This window comes from Sorex fumeus, unplaced genomic scaffold, assembly GCF_029834395.1.
Source record: "Sorex fumeus unplaced genomic scaffold, SorFum_2.1 ptg000018l, whole genome shotgun sequence".
Classification (NCBI taxonomy): Eukaryota; Metazoa; Chordata; class Mammalia; order Eulipotyphla; family Soricidae; genus Sorex; species Sorex fumeus.
Genome location: NW_026606075.1, coordinates 30,709,624 through 30,726,301, shown reverse-complemented (window position 1 = coordinate 30,726,301; position 16,678 = coordinate 30,709,624). Strand labels below are relative to the sequence as shown.

The following is a 16,678-nucleotide window of genomic DNA, read 5'->3' as shown; positions in this document are numbered from 1 at the left end:
AAAAATAGTCTTAAAAAAGAAAGGAAAAGGGGGTTAGTATGGCAGGTAGAGCCCTTGCCTTGCATGTGGTCAACTACAGTTCAATTCAGTGCCCCACATGGTTCACTGAACCCACCAGAAGTGATCCCTGAGGGCAAAGCCAGGAGTAAGTCCTTAGCACTACTGGGTGTGGCCGAAAAACAAAATAAATAAATAAAGTTACACTTAATAGAACAAGGAAAAAAACAAAACCAGAAAGAATAGCACTGTAGCACTGTCCTCCCCTTGTTCATAGATTTGCTCCAGCAGGTACCAGTAACATCTCGCAACAAACTGTGAGATTTACTGTTACTGTTTTTGGCATATTGAATACTTTACGGGTAGCTTGCCAGGCTTTGCCAGCGGGCAAGATACTCTCGGTAGCTTGCCAGGATCTCCAAGAGGGATGGAAGAATTGAACCCAGGTCAGCTACGTGCAAGACCTTACCCTCTGTGCTATCGCTCCAGCCCAGAAATAATAGAAGGAAGAAAAAATAAAATTAGAGCTTAAATAAAGTATAAATAAAATGCAAAATATCAATGAAATCAAGAGCTGCTTCTTTGAAAGGATAAATAATTAATAAACTCTTAGTTAAGCTCAAAAAGAGAGAAGATCCTAATTTTAAAAATCAGAAATGGGCTTTTTTTTTCCACTCTGAAGAAACCTGTGTTCTCTCTTGAACATGTATCTTTCTCTTTATCTCTCCCTTTAAATCTCACTAAATTTCTTTCAATAAAAACTATTTTGGTCTTCTTCCCCTCCCAGGTCAGTTAACCCACCAGTATTCGAACCTGAGTTTTGGCTTTCTCCGCACAAGTGCCCCAGACGTCCTCTAGAACCCTGGGACAACAGCAGCCCTGAGCCTCTTCCTCTTTGTCCCCAATGCTGTGCCAATCTTCTTCCCCTCTCAGGTGAGTTAACCCACCAGTATTCGAACCCAGCACTTGGCTTTCTCCGCGCAAGCGCTCCACGTGTTCTCTAGGATCCTGGGACGACAGCATCCCTGAGCTTCTTCCTGTTCGTCCCCAACACTGTGCCAGTCTTCTTCCCCTCCCAGCTAGTACCACACACACACACCAGGTAGCAGTGGGGGCGTGGCCTCTTCAGAAGTGGGCGTGGCTTCTGTAGAAGAGGGTGTGGTCTAATTCCAGCTGCAGGTAGTTTAGTCATACCAAGAAATCTAGTGTAACATCTCAGTTCCCATACCTACACACCAACATGAAGAAACAACGAAAATCCCCACCACGTGGTGAGGATGATGAAAAGAGTCCAGAAGTCTCAATAGGTGCTACTCACCTAAAGGACCTTTCTGAGAAAGAATTCAGATACAAAGTAATGAAGATGTTTAATGAACTCAATGAAACAGTCAGACAGATATCCAGTAACATGACAGAAACAATCGAGAAATTACTGGAAGAAATGAGAGCAGAAATGTCAAGAATGAAAGATCCCATAGATGAAATAAAAAACTAAGTCTATGCCCTCAACAGTAGGATGACCGCAGCTGGAGACAGAATCAGTGAACTGGAAGATCAGCTGCACCAAGCCAACAGGCAGCAACAGACAGTGGCAAGAGACCTCAAAATAGCTCTAGAGCAAATCAGAGTCCTAGGAGATGATTCCAAGAGGAAAAACATTAGAATCATTGGAGTACCAGAATCTCAGGGAAACAATCCCAGTGAAAAAGCCACGGTTAAACAAATCATTGCTGAAAAATTCCAAGAGCTGGACAATGGAGCCATTCAGATTCAAGGAGCCCAATGGGTGCCAGCTAAAAGAGACCCTAACAAAAATACTCCAAGACATATCATAGTTAGAATGATCGATGCCACGGATAGAGACACAATACTGAAAGAAGCAAGGTCAAAGAAGGAAATCACATACAAAAGAGCACCCTTTAGATTCACAGCAGACCTATCAGAGGAAAACCCCCAAGCCCAAAGGCATGGTGTGATATAGTGAAAAAGCTCAATGAAATGAACGCTTCACCAAGAATACTCTATCTGGCTAAACTCTCACTCAAACTCGAAGGAACGGTACACTATTTTCTAGATAAACAGCAACTCAGGAACTTTATAGACTCAAAACCAAACCTAAAACAATGCCTAAAGGGGCTATTATAAGACAATACAAACCCTATAAGCACAACAGACCCTTACAGAAAGATGACACAAAACCCCATAACAATAATCTTTCTCAATGTCAACAGTCTAAATTCACTAATTAAGAGACACAGAGTGGCAAAATGGATTCAGAGACAGAACCCAACATTTTGCTGCCTACAAGAAACTCATCTCAACAATCAGAGCAAACACAGACTCAAAGTTAAAGGTTGGAAAACAATCTAGCAAGCAAATGGCTCCCTCAAAAAAAACTGGGGTGGCCCTACTAGTATCCGACAACATAAATTTCAGGTTGAAAAAGATTAGAAGAGACAGTGAAGGCTATTTTCTATTCATCAAGGGATACATACAACAGGAAGAAATCACAGTCTTAAATATATATGCACCTAAGGAGGGAACAGCTAAATATTTAAAACAACTGCTAACAAATTTTAAGGAGGACATTGATAGCAACACAATAGTAGCCAGAGAATTCAAAATCGCCTTATCACCTCTGGATAGATCAACAAGAACAAAATGCTGCAAGGAAACATTGGCTTTGAAATAAGAAATAGGAGAGGGCTTATAGACCTATACAGGGCTTTACACCCCAAACAGAAAGAATACACATTCTTATCCAGTGCACACAGAACATTTTCCAAAATAGACCATGTGCTAGGACCCAAAACATATCTCAATAGAATCAGGAAGATAGAAATAGTATCAACAATCTTTTCAGACCACGATGCACTGAGAATAGAAGTGAATCACACACAGACACGGAGAACCAAATCAAACACCTGGAAATTAAACAACTTAATGTTGAACAACGAGTGGGTCTGGAAGGAAGTCAAGAACAAAATCGAAAGACATCTGGAAGCAAATGATAATGAAGACACGAGCTATCAGAACCTATGGTATGCAGCTAAAGCCGTGTTAAGGGGAAAATCTATAGCTCTGCAAGCATTTCTCAGGAAGGAAGGAAGGGCCCACACAACAACTTGACTTCATAGCTTAAGAACTTTGAAAAGGATCAACAAAAGGAGCCCAAATAGGCAGAGGGAAAAATATCATAAAATTTAGAGCAGAAATCAATGACATGCAAACCCAAAAAACAATCTTAAAGATCAATGAAATCAAGAGCTGGTTCTTTGAGAAAATAAATAAGATTGATAAACCACTAGCAAGACTCACAAAGAAACAGAGAGAGAGAGAGAACCCTAATAAACCGAATCAGAAATGAGAAGGGGGACATCACAACAGAAACCAAAGAAATTCAAAAGATCATCAGAGACTGCTTTGAAAGTCTGTATGCCACGAAACAAGAGAACCTAGAAGAAATGGATAAATTCCTGGATTCCTATAATCTCCCTAGGCTGAGTCAAGAAGATCTAGAGTACCTGAATAGACCTATTAACATCAAGGAAATTGAAACTGCAATCAAAACTCTCCCCAAAAACAAAAGCCCAGGTCCAGATGGATTCACTAGCAAATTTTTCCAAACATTTAAAGAGGACCTATTGCCAGTTCTTCTCAAACTTTTTCCGGAAATTGAAGAAACAGAAACTCTCCCAAACAGTCTCTATGAAGCCCTTATCTCTCTAATACCAAAAAGAAACAAAGACACCACAAGAAAACTACAAGCCAATATCCCTGATGAACACGGATGTGAAGATTCTCAACAAAATACTAGCAAATAGAATTCAACAACTCATCAAAAACATCATACAGCATGACCCACTGGAATTCATTCCGGGGATACAAGAATGGTTTAACATTCGGAAATCAATCAACATAATCCATCATAGCAATAAAAGAAAAGATAAAACTATATGATCATATCAATAGATGCAGAGAAAGCATTTGACAAGATCCAGCACCCGTTTATGACGAAAACCCTCACCAAAATGGGTATAGAGGGGACTTTCCTCAATATAGTTAAAGCCATCTATCACAAGCCTACAGCAAGCATCGTCCTCAATGGCAAAAAACTGAGAGCCTTCCCTCTAAGATCAGGGAGGAGACAAGGATGCCCATGCTCTCCACTGCTGTTCAATATAATATTGGAAGTTCTTGGAATCGTGGTTAGGTAATAAAAAGATATTAAGGGCATCAAGGTAGGAAAGGAAGAAATGAAGCTCTCACTATTCACAGATAATATGATACTATACTTAGAGAACCCTAAAACCTCTACCAAGAAACTCCTAGAAACAATAGACTTGTATAGTAAAGTTGCAGGCTATAAAATCAATACCCAAAAGTCTATGGCTTTCCTATACGCAAATAGTGAGAGAGAAGAAAGTGACATGAAGAAAACAATCCCTTTCACAGTTGTGCCCCAGAAAATCAAGTACCAAGGAATCAGTTAAACTAAGAAAGTAATAGACCTGTACAAAGAAAACTACAAAACGTTACTTCAGGAAATGAAAGAGGATAAGAGAAAATGGAAAAATACCCCCTGCTCATGGATCTGGAGAATTAACATTGTCAAAATAACAATACTCCCCAAAGCATTGTACAAATTTAACGCAATCCCCATAACGATACCCATAACATTCTTCAAAGAAATGGAGCATACACTCCTGAAATTCATATGGAGCAATAAGCCCCCACGAATAGATAAAGTAATTCTTGGGAAAAAGAAAATGGGAGGAATCAACCTCCCTAACTTCAAACTCTACTAAAAAGCAGTAATAATTAAAACAGCATGGTACTGGAACAAAGGCAAAGCTGCAGACCAATGGAACAGGGTTGAATATACTGACATCTCCCCCCAAACATATGATCATCTAATCTTTGATAAGGGAGCAAGAAATGTGAAGTGAAGTGAAGTGAGGAAACCCTCTTTACCAAATTGTGCTGGCAAAACTGGACAACTACATGCAAAAAAATGGTCTCAGATCTCTGCTTAACACCATGTACAAAAGTAAGATAAAAATGGATTAAAGACCTCAACATCAGACCGGAAACCATAAGGTACATTGAAGACAAAGTTGGCAAAATCCTCCATGACATTGAAGCTAATGGTATCTTCAAAGATGTCACGGGCCGAGCAAGTGTGAAAACAGAGATAGACACATGGGACTATCTCAAATTAAGAAGCTTCTGCACCTGAAAAGAAACAGTGACCAAAATACAAAGACAATCTACAGAATGGGAAAGGATATTCTCCAAATACACATCCGACAAGGGGTTGATATCAAGGATATACAAAGTACTGGTTGAACTCCACAAGAAGAAAACATCCAACCCCATCAAAAAATGTGGCGATGAAATAAACAGAAACTTTCTCAAAGTAGAAATCCGAATGGCTAAAAGCCACATGAAAAAATGCTCTACATCATTAATCATCAGGGAGATGCAGATCAAAACAACAATGAGATATCATTTCACACCACAGAGACTGGCCCACACACAAAAGAACAAAAGCAACCAGTGTTGGCACAGATGTGGCGAGAAAGGGACCCTCCTTCATTGCTGGTGGGAATGCCGAATGGTTCAGCCCTTTGGAAAACAGTATGAACAATTCTCAAAAAAATTATAAATTGAGCTCCCATTTGACCTAGCAATACCACTCCTGGGAATATATCCCAGAGAGACAAAAAAGTATAGTCGAAGTGACATCTGCACTTGTTTGTTCATTGCAGCACTGTTTACAATAGCTAGAATCTGGAAAAAACCTGAGTGCCAGAGAACAGATGACTGGTTAAAGAAATTTTGGTACATCTACACAATGGTGTACTATATAGCTGTTAGAAAAGATGAAGTCATGAAATTTACATACGAGTGGTACTACATGGAAAGTATCGTGCTAAAAGTGAAATGAGTCAAAAAGAGAGGGAGTGACATAGAAAGACTGCATTCATCTGGAGAACATAAAGTAACGAAATAGGAGATTAACACCCAAGAATATCCAAGATAAGTACCAGGAGGTTTACTCCATGGCTTGAAGGCCAGCCGCACATGCTGGGGGAAAAGGCAGTTCAAATAGAGAAGGGAGCACCAAATAAAGGGTGTTGGAAGGATCCTCCCAGGATGAGAGATGCGTGCTGAGAATAGACTCTAGACTGAACATGATTGCCACTCAATGTCTCTTTTGCAAACCACAGCACCCAAAAGGAGATAGAGAACAAGGTGGAATGCCCTGCTACAGAGGCAAGATGGGGGGGGGGGGTGTTGTGGGGGGAGGGATACTGGGATCAGTGGTGGTAGAGATGGACACTGGTGGAGGGATGGGTACTCGATCATTGTATAACTGAAACCCAAACACAAAAATTTGTAAGTCTACAACTGTACCTCATGGTGTTTCACTAATAAAATTTTTTTTAAAAAACTATTTTGCTTCCAAAATAATCAGAAATGGTTTAAAAAAAATGCCACCAAAACGCAAAAAAAAAAATTATAAAGGTCTGATCATAAAAATAATGAAAATCTATATACACAGATGCTGAACAGTTTAGAAGAAAGTAACAAAATTTTAGAATCATGCAACCATCTAAGACTAAGCTAGGAAGAAATAGATAACTTGATAAAAACTGTCACAAGTGCAGAAATTGAAAAAGCAATCAACTATTTAAGAACAAGCACCCAGAACCAGAGAGCTTCACTAGTGAACTACGACACTTTAATAGCAGATATGTTGCCTATCCTCTCAAGTTTTTCCAAAAAATCAAAGAAGGAAAATGGGCTCAAGCTAATTTTATAAGTCCAACATTATCTTCATCACAAACCAGGCAAGTCTAAACAAAAATATCAACAAATATTTCTGATGGGCATAGATGCAAAACTACTCAACAATCTTGGTAAATCAAATCCACGAGCACAAACACCATGATCAAGTGGAACTCATTTCAGGGATGGCAGAATGATTCAAGGTATGCAAATTAATTAATTTAATAAATGACATCAACACAAGGAAATAAAATCACAAAATCACAATAATAGATGTTGAAAGACATTTAAGCAGAATTCAACAAACATTTATGATAAAAATTTCTCAATGAACTGGTAAAAGAAGGAATATACCTCAACATAATATAGACCACACACAACAGACCAAGAGTAAACTGAAAACTTTTTCCCAAGATCAGGAGGACGGTAAGTATGTCTGTTCTTACCACTACTCTACTATTTTAGAACAGCAATGTTTTGTATATTAATCTGAGCAATTAGGAAGAAAAAATATATAAAAGGATTCAAAATAGAAAAAAAGTAAAAGTATCACTATTTGTAGATGATATAACAATATACATTCAAAACTCTCCACCAAAAACTACTAGAAATTATCAATGTATACAAGAAAGAAACAAGGTTTAAAAATCAATATTTTAAAAAACCTGTGGATTTTCTATATGCAAACAATGCATTAGAGTAAAGAGAAATTCAGAAAACAATCTCAGTACAGTAGGTAGAGTGCTTGTCTTGCACACAGTCAACCCAAGCTCAATCCCCAGCACTACATATGGACCCCTGAGCCTTCCTGGGAGTGAGTTCTCTAAGCACAGAGCCAGGAATAAGCCCTAAGTACCACTTCTTATGGAGTCCCCCTCCCAAAAAAAAGAAAAGAAAAAAATTCCATTTACAGTTGCTTCAAAAGAATAAAATTTCTGTAAATACACCAGAGATGAAAGATCATAAGACAGTGTTAAATAAAAAGAAGACATGAAGAAATGAAAAAATATCCTGCATTCTTGAATTAGAAAAATTAATATTATTAAAATGTTCATCTTACGTAAAGCAATTTACAAATTCAGTGTAATCCCTGTCAAAATTCCAATGACATTTTTCTTGGAATTAGAAGAAACAAGTTGAAAAATTGTATGGAACTACAAATAACCTTGAAGAGACAAAGCAGTTGTCTGAAAAAAAAGGGGGTGGGGGAAATGAAGGCATGGATTCCCAACTTTAAACTATTCTACAAACAACATGCCCACCCTGTTTGATCCCCACCACCCAATATGGTCGCCTAAGCACTACCAAGAAAGATTCCTGAGCACAGAGTCAGTATAAGCAATTAACACCATTAAGTGTGGTTCAAAAACAAACTGAACAATCACGTGAACAAAAATAGAAACTAGATTACCATTTAACATCTTTCACAAAAAATAACTAAAACTGGATTATAGATTAGATATAAGTGAGGAAGTGGGAGGATTAGGAAGGGACAGGATGAAACAGTGAAGTGGTTTTAAAATTGGTGGAAGGATTTTCATAGTAGCTGTCCAACTATGAAATAATAATTCCAATATTATTATAAACTGTGATACCTCAATTAAAAACATTTATATTTTAAAATTAGTAAAATAAATGTGAGCAAAGAAAAATAAATTTTTAATGTTAAAAATCGTGTGAAGAGCCAAGCCAGCGTATTGATGAGTACTGATGGCAGGTTCTTCAGGTATTCAGGTCTGACCTTGTCTGGGCCGGGTGCTGTTCGTTTCTTTACTGACAAAATGGTGTGTCGGATTTCGGAAGGGAGAACATTGGGAACGACATATCCATCCTGTGGAATTTGTTATGTCGGCAAGTGGACATGGCTATCGAAGAGATTTGAGTAGAAGTCATGGATAATCTTCTCCATTGCCCTTCTGGAAGATGTGATAGATCCATCAGGACGTCAGAGGGCAGTCATCTTGGTCTTGTAGTTGGCGAAGGACAAATACTTTTCCCGGGTTCTGCCGCATCTACCAGCACTTCTGCTCTTCTCTTTTTGAGGTCTTCCTTGATTGCATCTCTGCACTGCTTTGCGAGCTCGGACATTTGCGTGCTGTTGCCTGAGGCATGCGCCAAACCACACTGGCGAATAAGCTCAAGAGTTTTTGAAGACAGGCGTTTTTTTGTGGCTATCTCTCTCTTGGCGTTCCTCGCACAATCATGGAGGTGCTGAACCAGTCAATCATATTCCTCATCAATGTTGTCAACAATGGCATCTTGCCATGTTGCTGCAATAGTGCCAAAAAGCTCCCAGTTGGTGGTCGTTCTGAGAGTTCTCTTTTTAAACGTTGCAGCCCTTTCTCCCCGCTCTGTGAAGTAGAATTTTGCACAAAGGAGACGGTGATCCGATCCTGTTTGGAATTTTGGGACAACAGCGACATCGGTCAGGCAAAACCGTCGATTGAATATGATGTGGTCTATTTCATTGTGGAATCGTCCACCGGGAGACTCCCATGTCCAATGTTTAGATTCGGCCTTCTGGAACTGTGAGTTACCATAGATGGTCTTGGTCGACATGATGAACTCAGACAGTCTTTCACCCTGTTCGTTCCATTCTAGGCCATGGGTCCCGATGTAATGTTCTTCAGCTGATCTTCTGGGTCCTATCTTGGCATTAAAATCACCCACAATGATCTTGTAGAAGGTGTGGTCTTCTTTATAGAACTTCTCCAGCTCCATGTAGAACTTCTCAATTTCTCCTTCATCATAATTGGATGTTGGTGCGTAGACAACGAAGATAGAAACTGTGGCAGTGAGCCACATCTATCAATACGCTAGCTCGGCTCTTCACATGCTACCTGTCTGAATGCAAGGTTTCATCCCAATGGAAAACCAGCAGGACTGTACTACTGTACAAGAAGGGAGACATCCATGACATTGGCAACTATCACCCCATCTGCCTATTGTCTGTCATCTACAAGTTGTTCACTCGAGTCATCCTAAATAGGATTGGCAGAACACTAGATGAAGGACAACCATGCAAGCAAGCTGGGTTCTGCAAAGGATTCAGCACCATCGACCATATCCACACGATAACCAAGCTAATTGAGGTTTCATGGAGGTTCAAGATGCTGCTCTGTCTAACATTCATTGATTTAAAGAAGGCCTTTGATTCTGTTGAGACGGAAGCGGTCATTGAAGCCCTAGCCAATCAGGGCATTCAAGCTCAATACATCAAGATCCTCCTGAGCTGCATTACGGATTCACTACCAGGATCTCACCATTCTACAAAGAAGTAATCATTGATGTCAAGAGAGGGATTCGGCAGGGTGATACCATTTCACCAAAACTCTTCAGTGCAACCCTCGAGAACATCATGCGACGACTGGAATGGGAAGGAATGGGAGTGAAGATAGATGGTCGGCAACTACACCACCTCTGCTTTGCTGATGACATTGTTTTAAGAACACCAAACATCAGCCAAGCAGCACAAATGCTGGCCGACTTCTACCGTGAGTGTGGAAAGGTTGGACCACAGCTAAATCTTACGAAGACGATGTTTATGAGAAACAGCCTCGTTCCTGATGCCCCATTCTCTCTCAATGGAACGACCATCTCCGAATGCAACAGCTATGTGTTCCTAGGTCGAGAATTCAAATGACCTGGCACCCGAGCTGCACAGGAGGAAGAGAGCGGCTTGGAATGCCTTCAAGAACGTCGAAGAAATAGCTAAGAGAATGAAGAACCTCCGGCTCCGGGCACATCTCTTTGATTCCACTGTTCTTCCTGCATTAACATACGCCTCAGAGACCTGGGCCCTACACAAACAGGATGAGAACACTATTCGGCTCTCCCAAAGAGGAATTGAAAGAGCTATGCTTGGAATATCACGTTTCACTCAAATGAAAGAAAGAATCTGGAGTTCCGACATCCATCGACGATCAAGAATCAGGGACGCTGTCTCATTTGCCAAGGTGTCTAAAATCAGATGGGCTGGTCACGTAATGAGATTTAAAGACGACCGCTGGACTAGAGCTGTTACTGACTGGATTCCACAGGATGTCAAAAGACCGCGTGGCCACCCACCTACAAGATGGTCAGACTTCTTCATCAAGATTATGAACGCGGCTCTCCAGCACGGCCACAGCCCCAGAAGCACAAGGGCTTAATGCAGAACCCAGCAGCTTGGAGCAGAAAAGTGAAAGGACTATGCGTTAATCCAGGCAATCATTTCTGCCCAGAGGGGAAAGGGTGTTGCTCCCTTCCGCCCTCCTCCCTCTGGAAAGAAAGATGGCGGCCACATGGGGGCCTTGTGGACAGCAGGTATGAGCCGGGGGTGTGGGGGCGACTAAAACCTCATGGGAAGGGGGGCGTTCTGGTCCGTCCTTCACGCCCTACCGAGGTCACCAGTTGCCCCCACGAGCGGCTCTCCAGCACAGCCACGGCCCCAGAAGCACAAGGACTTAATGCAGAACCCAGCAGCTTGGAGCAGAAAAGTGAACAGACTATGCATTGATCCAGGCCATCAAGTCTGCCGGAGGGGAAAGGGTGTTGCCCCATTCGCCCTCTCCTCTCTGGAAAGAAAGATGGCGGCCACATGGGAGCCTTGTGGACAGCAGGTATGAGCCAGGAGTGTGGGGGCAACTAAAACCTCATGGGAAGGGGGGCGTTTCGGTCCGCCCTTCACGCCCTACCGAGGCCACCAGTTGCCCCCACGAGCGGCTCTCCAGCACGGCCACAGCCCCAGAAGCACAATGACCTAATGCAGAACCCAGCAGCTTGGAGCAGAAAAGTGAAAGAACTATGCGTTAATCCAGGCAATCATTTCTGCCTAGAGGGGAAAGGGTGTTGCTCCCTTCCGCCCTCCTCCCTCTGGAAAGAAAGATGGCGGCCACATGGGAGCCTTGTGGACAGCAGGTATGAGCCGGGGGTGTGGGGGCGACTAAAACCTCATGGGAAGGGGGGCGTTCTGGTCCGTCCTTCACGCCCTACCGAGGTCACCAGTTGCCCCCCACGAGCGGCTCTCCAGCACGGCCACGGCCCCAGAAGCACAAGAACTTAATGCAGAACCCAGCAGCTTGGAGCAGAAAAGTGAACAGACTCTGCATTGATCCAGGCCATCAAGTCTGCCGGAGGGGAAAGGGTGTTGCCCCATTCGTCCTCTCCTCTCTGGAAAGAAAGATGGCGGCCACATGGGAGCCTTGTGGACAGCAGGTATGAGCCGGGAGTGTGGGGGCGACTAAAACCTCATGGGAAGGGGGGCGTTTCGGTCCGCCCTTCACGCCCTACCGAGGCCACCGGTTGCCCCCCGCGAGCGGCTCTCCAGCACGGCCAGGACTCCAGAACACAGAAACCAATTTCTTAACTATCTGACTTTCAGTAGAAATACTTCCAGGGTCAATAGGTAAAAGAGCAGAAATCCAAAACCAACATTTAATTCTTGAACCCAGCCGTAGAAAGCAAATCATTTCACAATGCTTTTTCAGCATGTCTGATTTGGGGGGGGGGGGGGTAAACTCTAAATAATAGTGGTGAATCTTTTGTTGAAACAATGAATCTAATCAAAGCAGATAGAGTGTCAACTAGAATTCATCTGCCTCGCAGGCATCGGGAGGGGTGGGGGGTGGGGTTTTATTGGGGATCTTCCTGGTAAAAAATAAGTATTGGTAAAGGGAAAGGTGTTTGATATTTGCATGACTGAGACATAAACCTGAAAGCTTTGTAACCTTTCCCACAGTGATTCAATAAATAAATAAAAAAATAAATAAAATTCAATGGGCTTCCCCTAAAAAAAAAAAAAAAAAAAGATTATGAACGATCAGTTTGAGGCTCTTCATGCTCCTAGAGCGAACAGACGCTATTGGGCTACACTAACACGTGACAGGGACAAATGGAGACGTTACTGGCGCCCGCTCGAGCAAATCAATGATTAACGGGAAGTCAAGTGATCAAATGATCAAGTGATCAATGTTAAAAATCTGAAACCATAAAAATACTTAGAAGAAAACATAAGTGATACTTTTCTTGATTTTTGATCTCAGAGATGTATTTGGAGAGTCAACTCCAGTGGCAAGGAAAACAGAGGGGGGAAAAATTCTCCCACGAAATTAAAAAGCATTTACACAGGAAAAAAAATCCTAACACAAACACTAAAAGGGAAACTAAAAGTTGGGAAAAGATATTTGTACATCATATATCCAACAAGGAATTCATACTCAAAATATATAAAGAACTCAAAAACAAAAAATCAAAATGGATTAATAATCTGAATGAATAATTTTTCAAAGAAAACATACAAACATCTCCCAGGCACATAAAAAACATACTCAACATTACCCATCATTAGGGAAATGCAAATCAAAGCCACAATGATATATTATCTCACTCCTGTGGGAATGGCCTGTAGCAAACAAGTGTTGGCAAGGGTGGAGAAAAAGGAATTCTGGTTTATTGCAAGTGGAAATGTAAATCAGTATAGCTTCTATTTAAAAAAAAAAAGTAATAGGGTCAAGAATAATAGTACAGCAGGTGGGGCATTTTCCTTGAATGTCTCAACCCAGATTCCATACAGTACTCCATATGATCCACCAAACCCACCAGGAGTAATCCCTGAGCACAGAGCCTGGAGTAAGCCCTGAGCAGCACTGGGTGTGATTTAAAAAAAAAAAAGGTAAAAATGAAATTCCAGCAATTTTTTTCCTAGATACTACACTTGATCTTAGCCAAAAGGCCGAGATCTCGCCCGCACGGCAGAGCCTGGCAAGCTCCTTGTGACGTATTCGATATGCCAAACACAGTAACAACAAAGTCTCCAATGGAGACCTTACTGGGCCCACTCGAACAAATCGATGATCAACGGGAGGGCCTTTACCTTTACCTTTTCTTTCCTAGATATTTACCTGAAGGCAACAAAAACACTAAAGAATATTTGGACCCCATGTGTCTATAACAGCATAATTCAGAATAGCCAAAACATAAGAATCAACCTAAATGCCTGCCAACAGATGACTGTATAAAGTAATTGTGATATGTATACACAATAGAATACTAATCAGCTATTAAAAAAGATGAAAGCCTGCCTTTTGCAACAATATGAATGGAATGTGAGGCGATTTTATTAAGCCAATAAGTCAGGAAGTGAAAAAGTTTTACTTCAGAAGTCTTCACTCATGTGTGGAATATATATTACCAAGACAAACAAACTGAAAAACCACCACAAAAATGAATGTTAGGCTCAGTGAAAAATATGGTTGTTGCAAAGAGAAAGGAGAAAGGGAAAGGAACAGCATTATGGCAGTGGAACTTTGGTGGTGGGTGTTCGTGAATCTTTTGCACACGTAGAAATGTAAATCTGTTCACCCAAAATTTTATAATATAGAAAGTCAGTGATAAATCAATAAAATTTATTAAGAAAATGAAACCAGGTTATGCCCTCAGCTTTGTTTATTCTGATGATCTTACTTTTTTTTTTCCCTTTATTTTATTTTTTTTTTAAAGTTGTAGATTTACAATTTTTTGTGCTTTGGTTTCAATTATACAATGATCAGATACCCATCCCTCCACCAGTGCCCATTTTCCACCACCATGGATAATATCCCTCCCACCACCATCCCCCCATCCCCCCTGTCTCTGTGGCAGGGCAATCCCCTGTGTTCTCTCTCTCCTTTTGGGTGTTGTGGTCTGCAAAAGAGGCATTGAGTGGCAAACATGTTCAGTCCATAGTCTACTTTCGACATGCATCTCCCCTCCTGGGAGGATCCTCCAAACATCCTTTATTTGGTGCTCCCTTCTCTATCTGAACAGCCCTTTCCTCTAGGATACCCGGCTGGCCTCTAAGTTATGGAGTAATCCTCCTGGTGCTGATCTCAGCTATTCTTGGGTATTAATCTCATACTTTGTTACTTTATATCCCCCAGATGAATGCAATCTTTCTATGTCTATCCCTCTCTTTCTGACTCATTTCGCTTAGCATGATACTTTCCATATTGTACCACTTGTATGTAAATTTCATGACTTCATCTTTTCTAAGAGCTACATAGTACTCCATTGTGTAGATGTACCAAAGTTTCTTTAACCAGTCATCTGTTCTTGGGCATTCAGGTTTCTTCCAGTTTCTGGCTATTGTAAAGAGTGCTGCAATGAACAAACAAGTGCAGATGTCACTTCGACTATACATTTTTGCCTCTCTGGGATATATTCCCAGGAGTGGTATTGCTGGGTCAAATGGGAGCTCAATTTCTAATTTTTTGAGAATCGTCCATACTGTTTTCCAGAAGGGCTGAACCAGTGGACATTCCCACCAACAGTGAAGGAGTGTCCCTTTCTCGCCACATCCACGCCAGCATCGGTTGCTTTTGTTCTTTTGAATGTGGGCCAGTCTCTGAGGTGTGAGATGGTATCTCATTGTGGTTTTGATCTGCATCTCCCTGATGATTAATGATGTAGAGCATTTTCTCATGTGCTTTTTTGCCATTCGGATTTCTTCTTTGAGAAAGTTTCTGTTCATTTCATTGCCCCATTTTTGGATGGGGTTGGATGTTTTCTTCTTGTGGAGTTTAACCAGTATTTTGTATATCCTGGATATCAACCCCTTGTCAGATGTGTATTCGGTGAATATCCTTTCCCATTCTGTAGACTGTCTTTGTATTTTGGTCACTGTTTCTTTGGAGGTGCAGAAGCTTCTTAGTTTAAGGTAGTCCCATTTATCTATCTCTGTTTTCACTTGCTCGGCCAGTGGCGTGGCATCTTTGAAGATACCATTAGCTTCAATGTCATGGAGGGTTTTGCCAACTTTATCTTCAATGTACCTTATGGTTTCTGGTCTGATGTTGAGGTCTTTAATCCATTTTGATCTTACTTTTGTACATGGTGTTAGGCAGAGTTCTGAGCCTATTTTTTTGCATGTAGCCGTCCAGTGATGCCAACACAATTTATTAAAGAGGCTTTCCTTACTCCACTTCACATTACTTGCACCTTTATCAAAGATTAGATGAGCATATGATTGAGGGGAGATGTCTGTGTATTCTACCCTGTTCCATTGGTCTGCAGTTCTGCCTTTGTTCCAGTACCATGCTGTTTTAATTATTACTGCTTTGTAGTACAGTTTGAAGTTCGGGAGGTTGATTCCTCCCATTTTCTTTTTCCCAAGAATTGCTTTAGCTATTCGTGGGGGCTTATTGTTCCATATAAATTTCAAGAGTGTTTGCTCCATTTCTTTGAAGAATGTCATGGGTATCCTTATAGGGATTGCATTGAATTTATACAATGCTTTCGGTAGTATTGCCATTTTGACAATGTTAAGTCTCCCGACCCATGAGCAGGGGATATCTTTCCATTTCCTCATGTCCTCTTTTATTTTCTGAAGTAGCGTTTTGTAGTTTTCTTTGTACAGGTCCTTTACTTCCTTAGTTGAGCTGATTCCTAGGTACTTGATTTTCTGGGGCACAATTGTGAATGGGATTGTTTTTTTCATGTTGCTTTCTTCTCTCTCACTGTTTGCGTATAGGAAAGCCATGGACTTTTGGGTATTGATTTTATAACCTGCAACTTTACTATACGAGTCTATTGTTTCTAGGAGTTTTATGGTGGAAGTTATTGGGTTCTCTAAGTAGAGTATCATATCATCTGCGAATAGTGAGAGCTTGATTTCTTCCTTTCCTACCTGAATGCCCTTAATATCTTTTTCCTGCCTAATCGCTATTGCAAGTACTTCCAGTACTATATTGAACAGCAGTGGAGAGAGTGGGCATCCCTGTCTCGTCCCTGATCTTAGAGGGAAGGCTCTCAGTTTTTCCCCATTGAGGATGATGCTTGCTGTAGGCTTGTGGTAGATGGCTTTAATTATGTTGAGGAAGGTCCCCTCTATACCCATTTTGGCTAGGGTTTTCATCATAAAGGGGTGCTG

General features: G+C 41.2%; 1 pseudogene; it reads right to left on the bottom strand.

Moving 5' to 3' along the window:
- Positions 1-13,363: 13,363 nt before the first annotated feature.
- LOC130021898 (uncharacterized) lies at positions 13,364-13,513 on the bottom strand (annotated as a pseudogene).
- Positions 13,514-16,678: the final 3,165 nt, after the last annotated feature.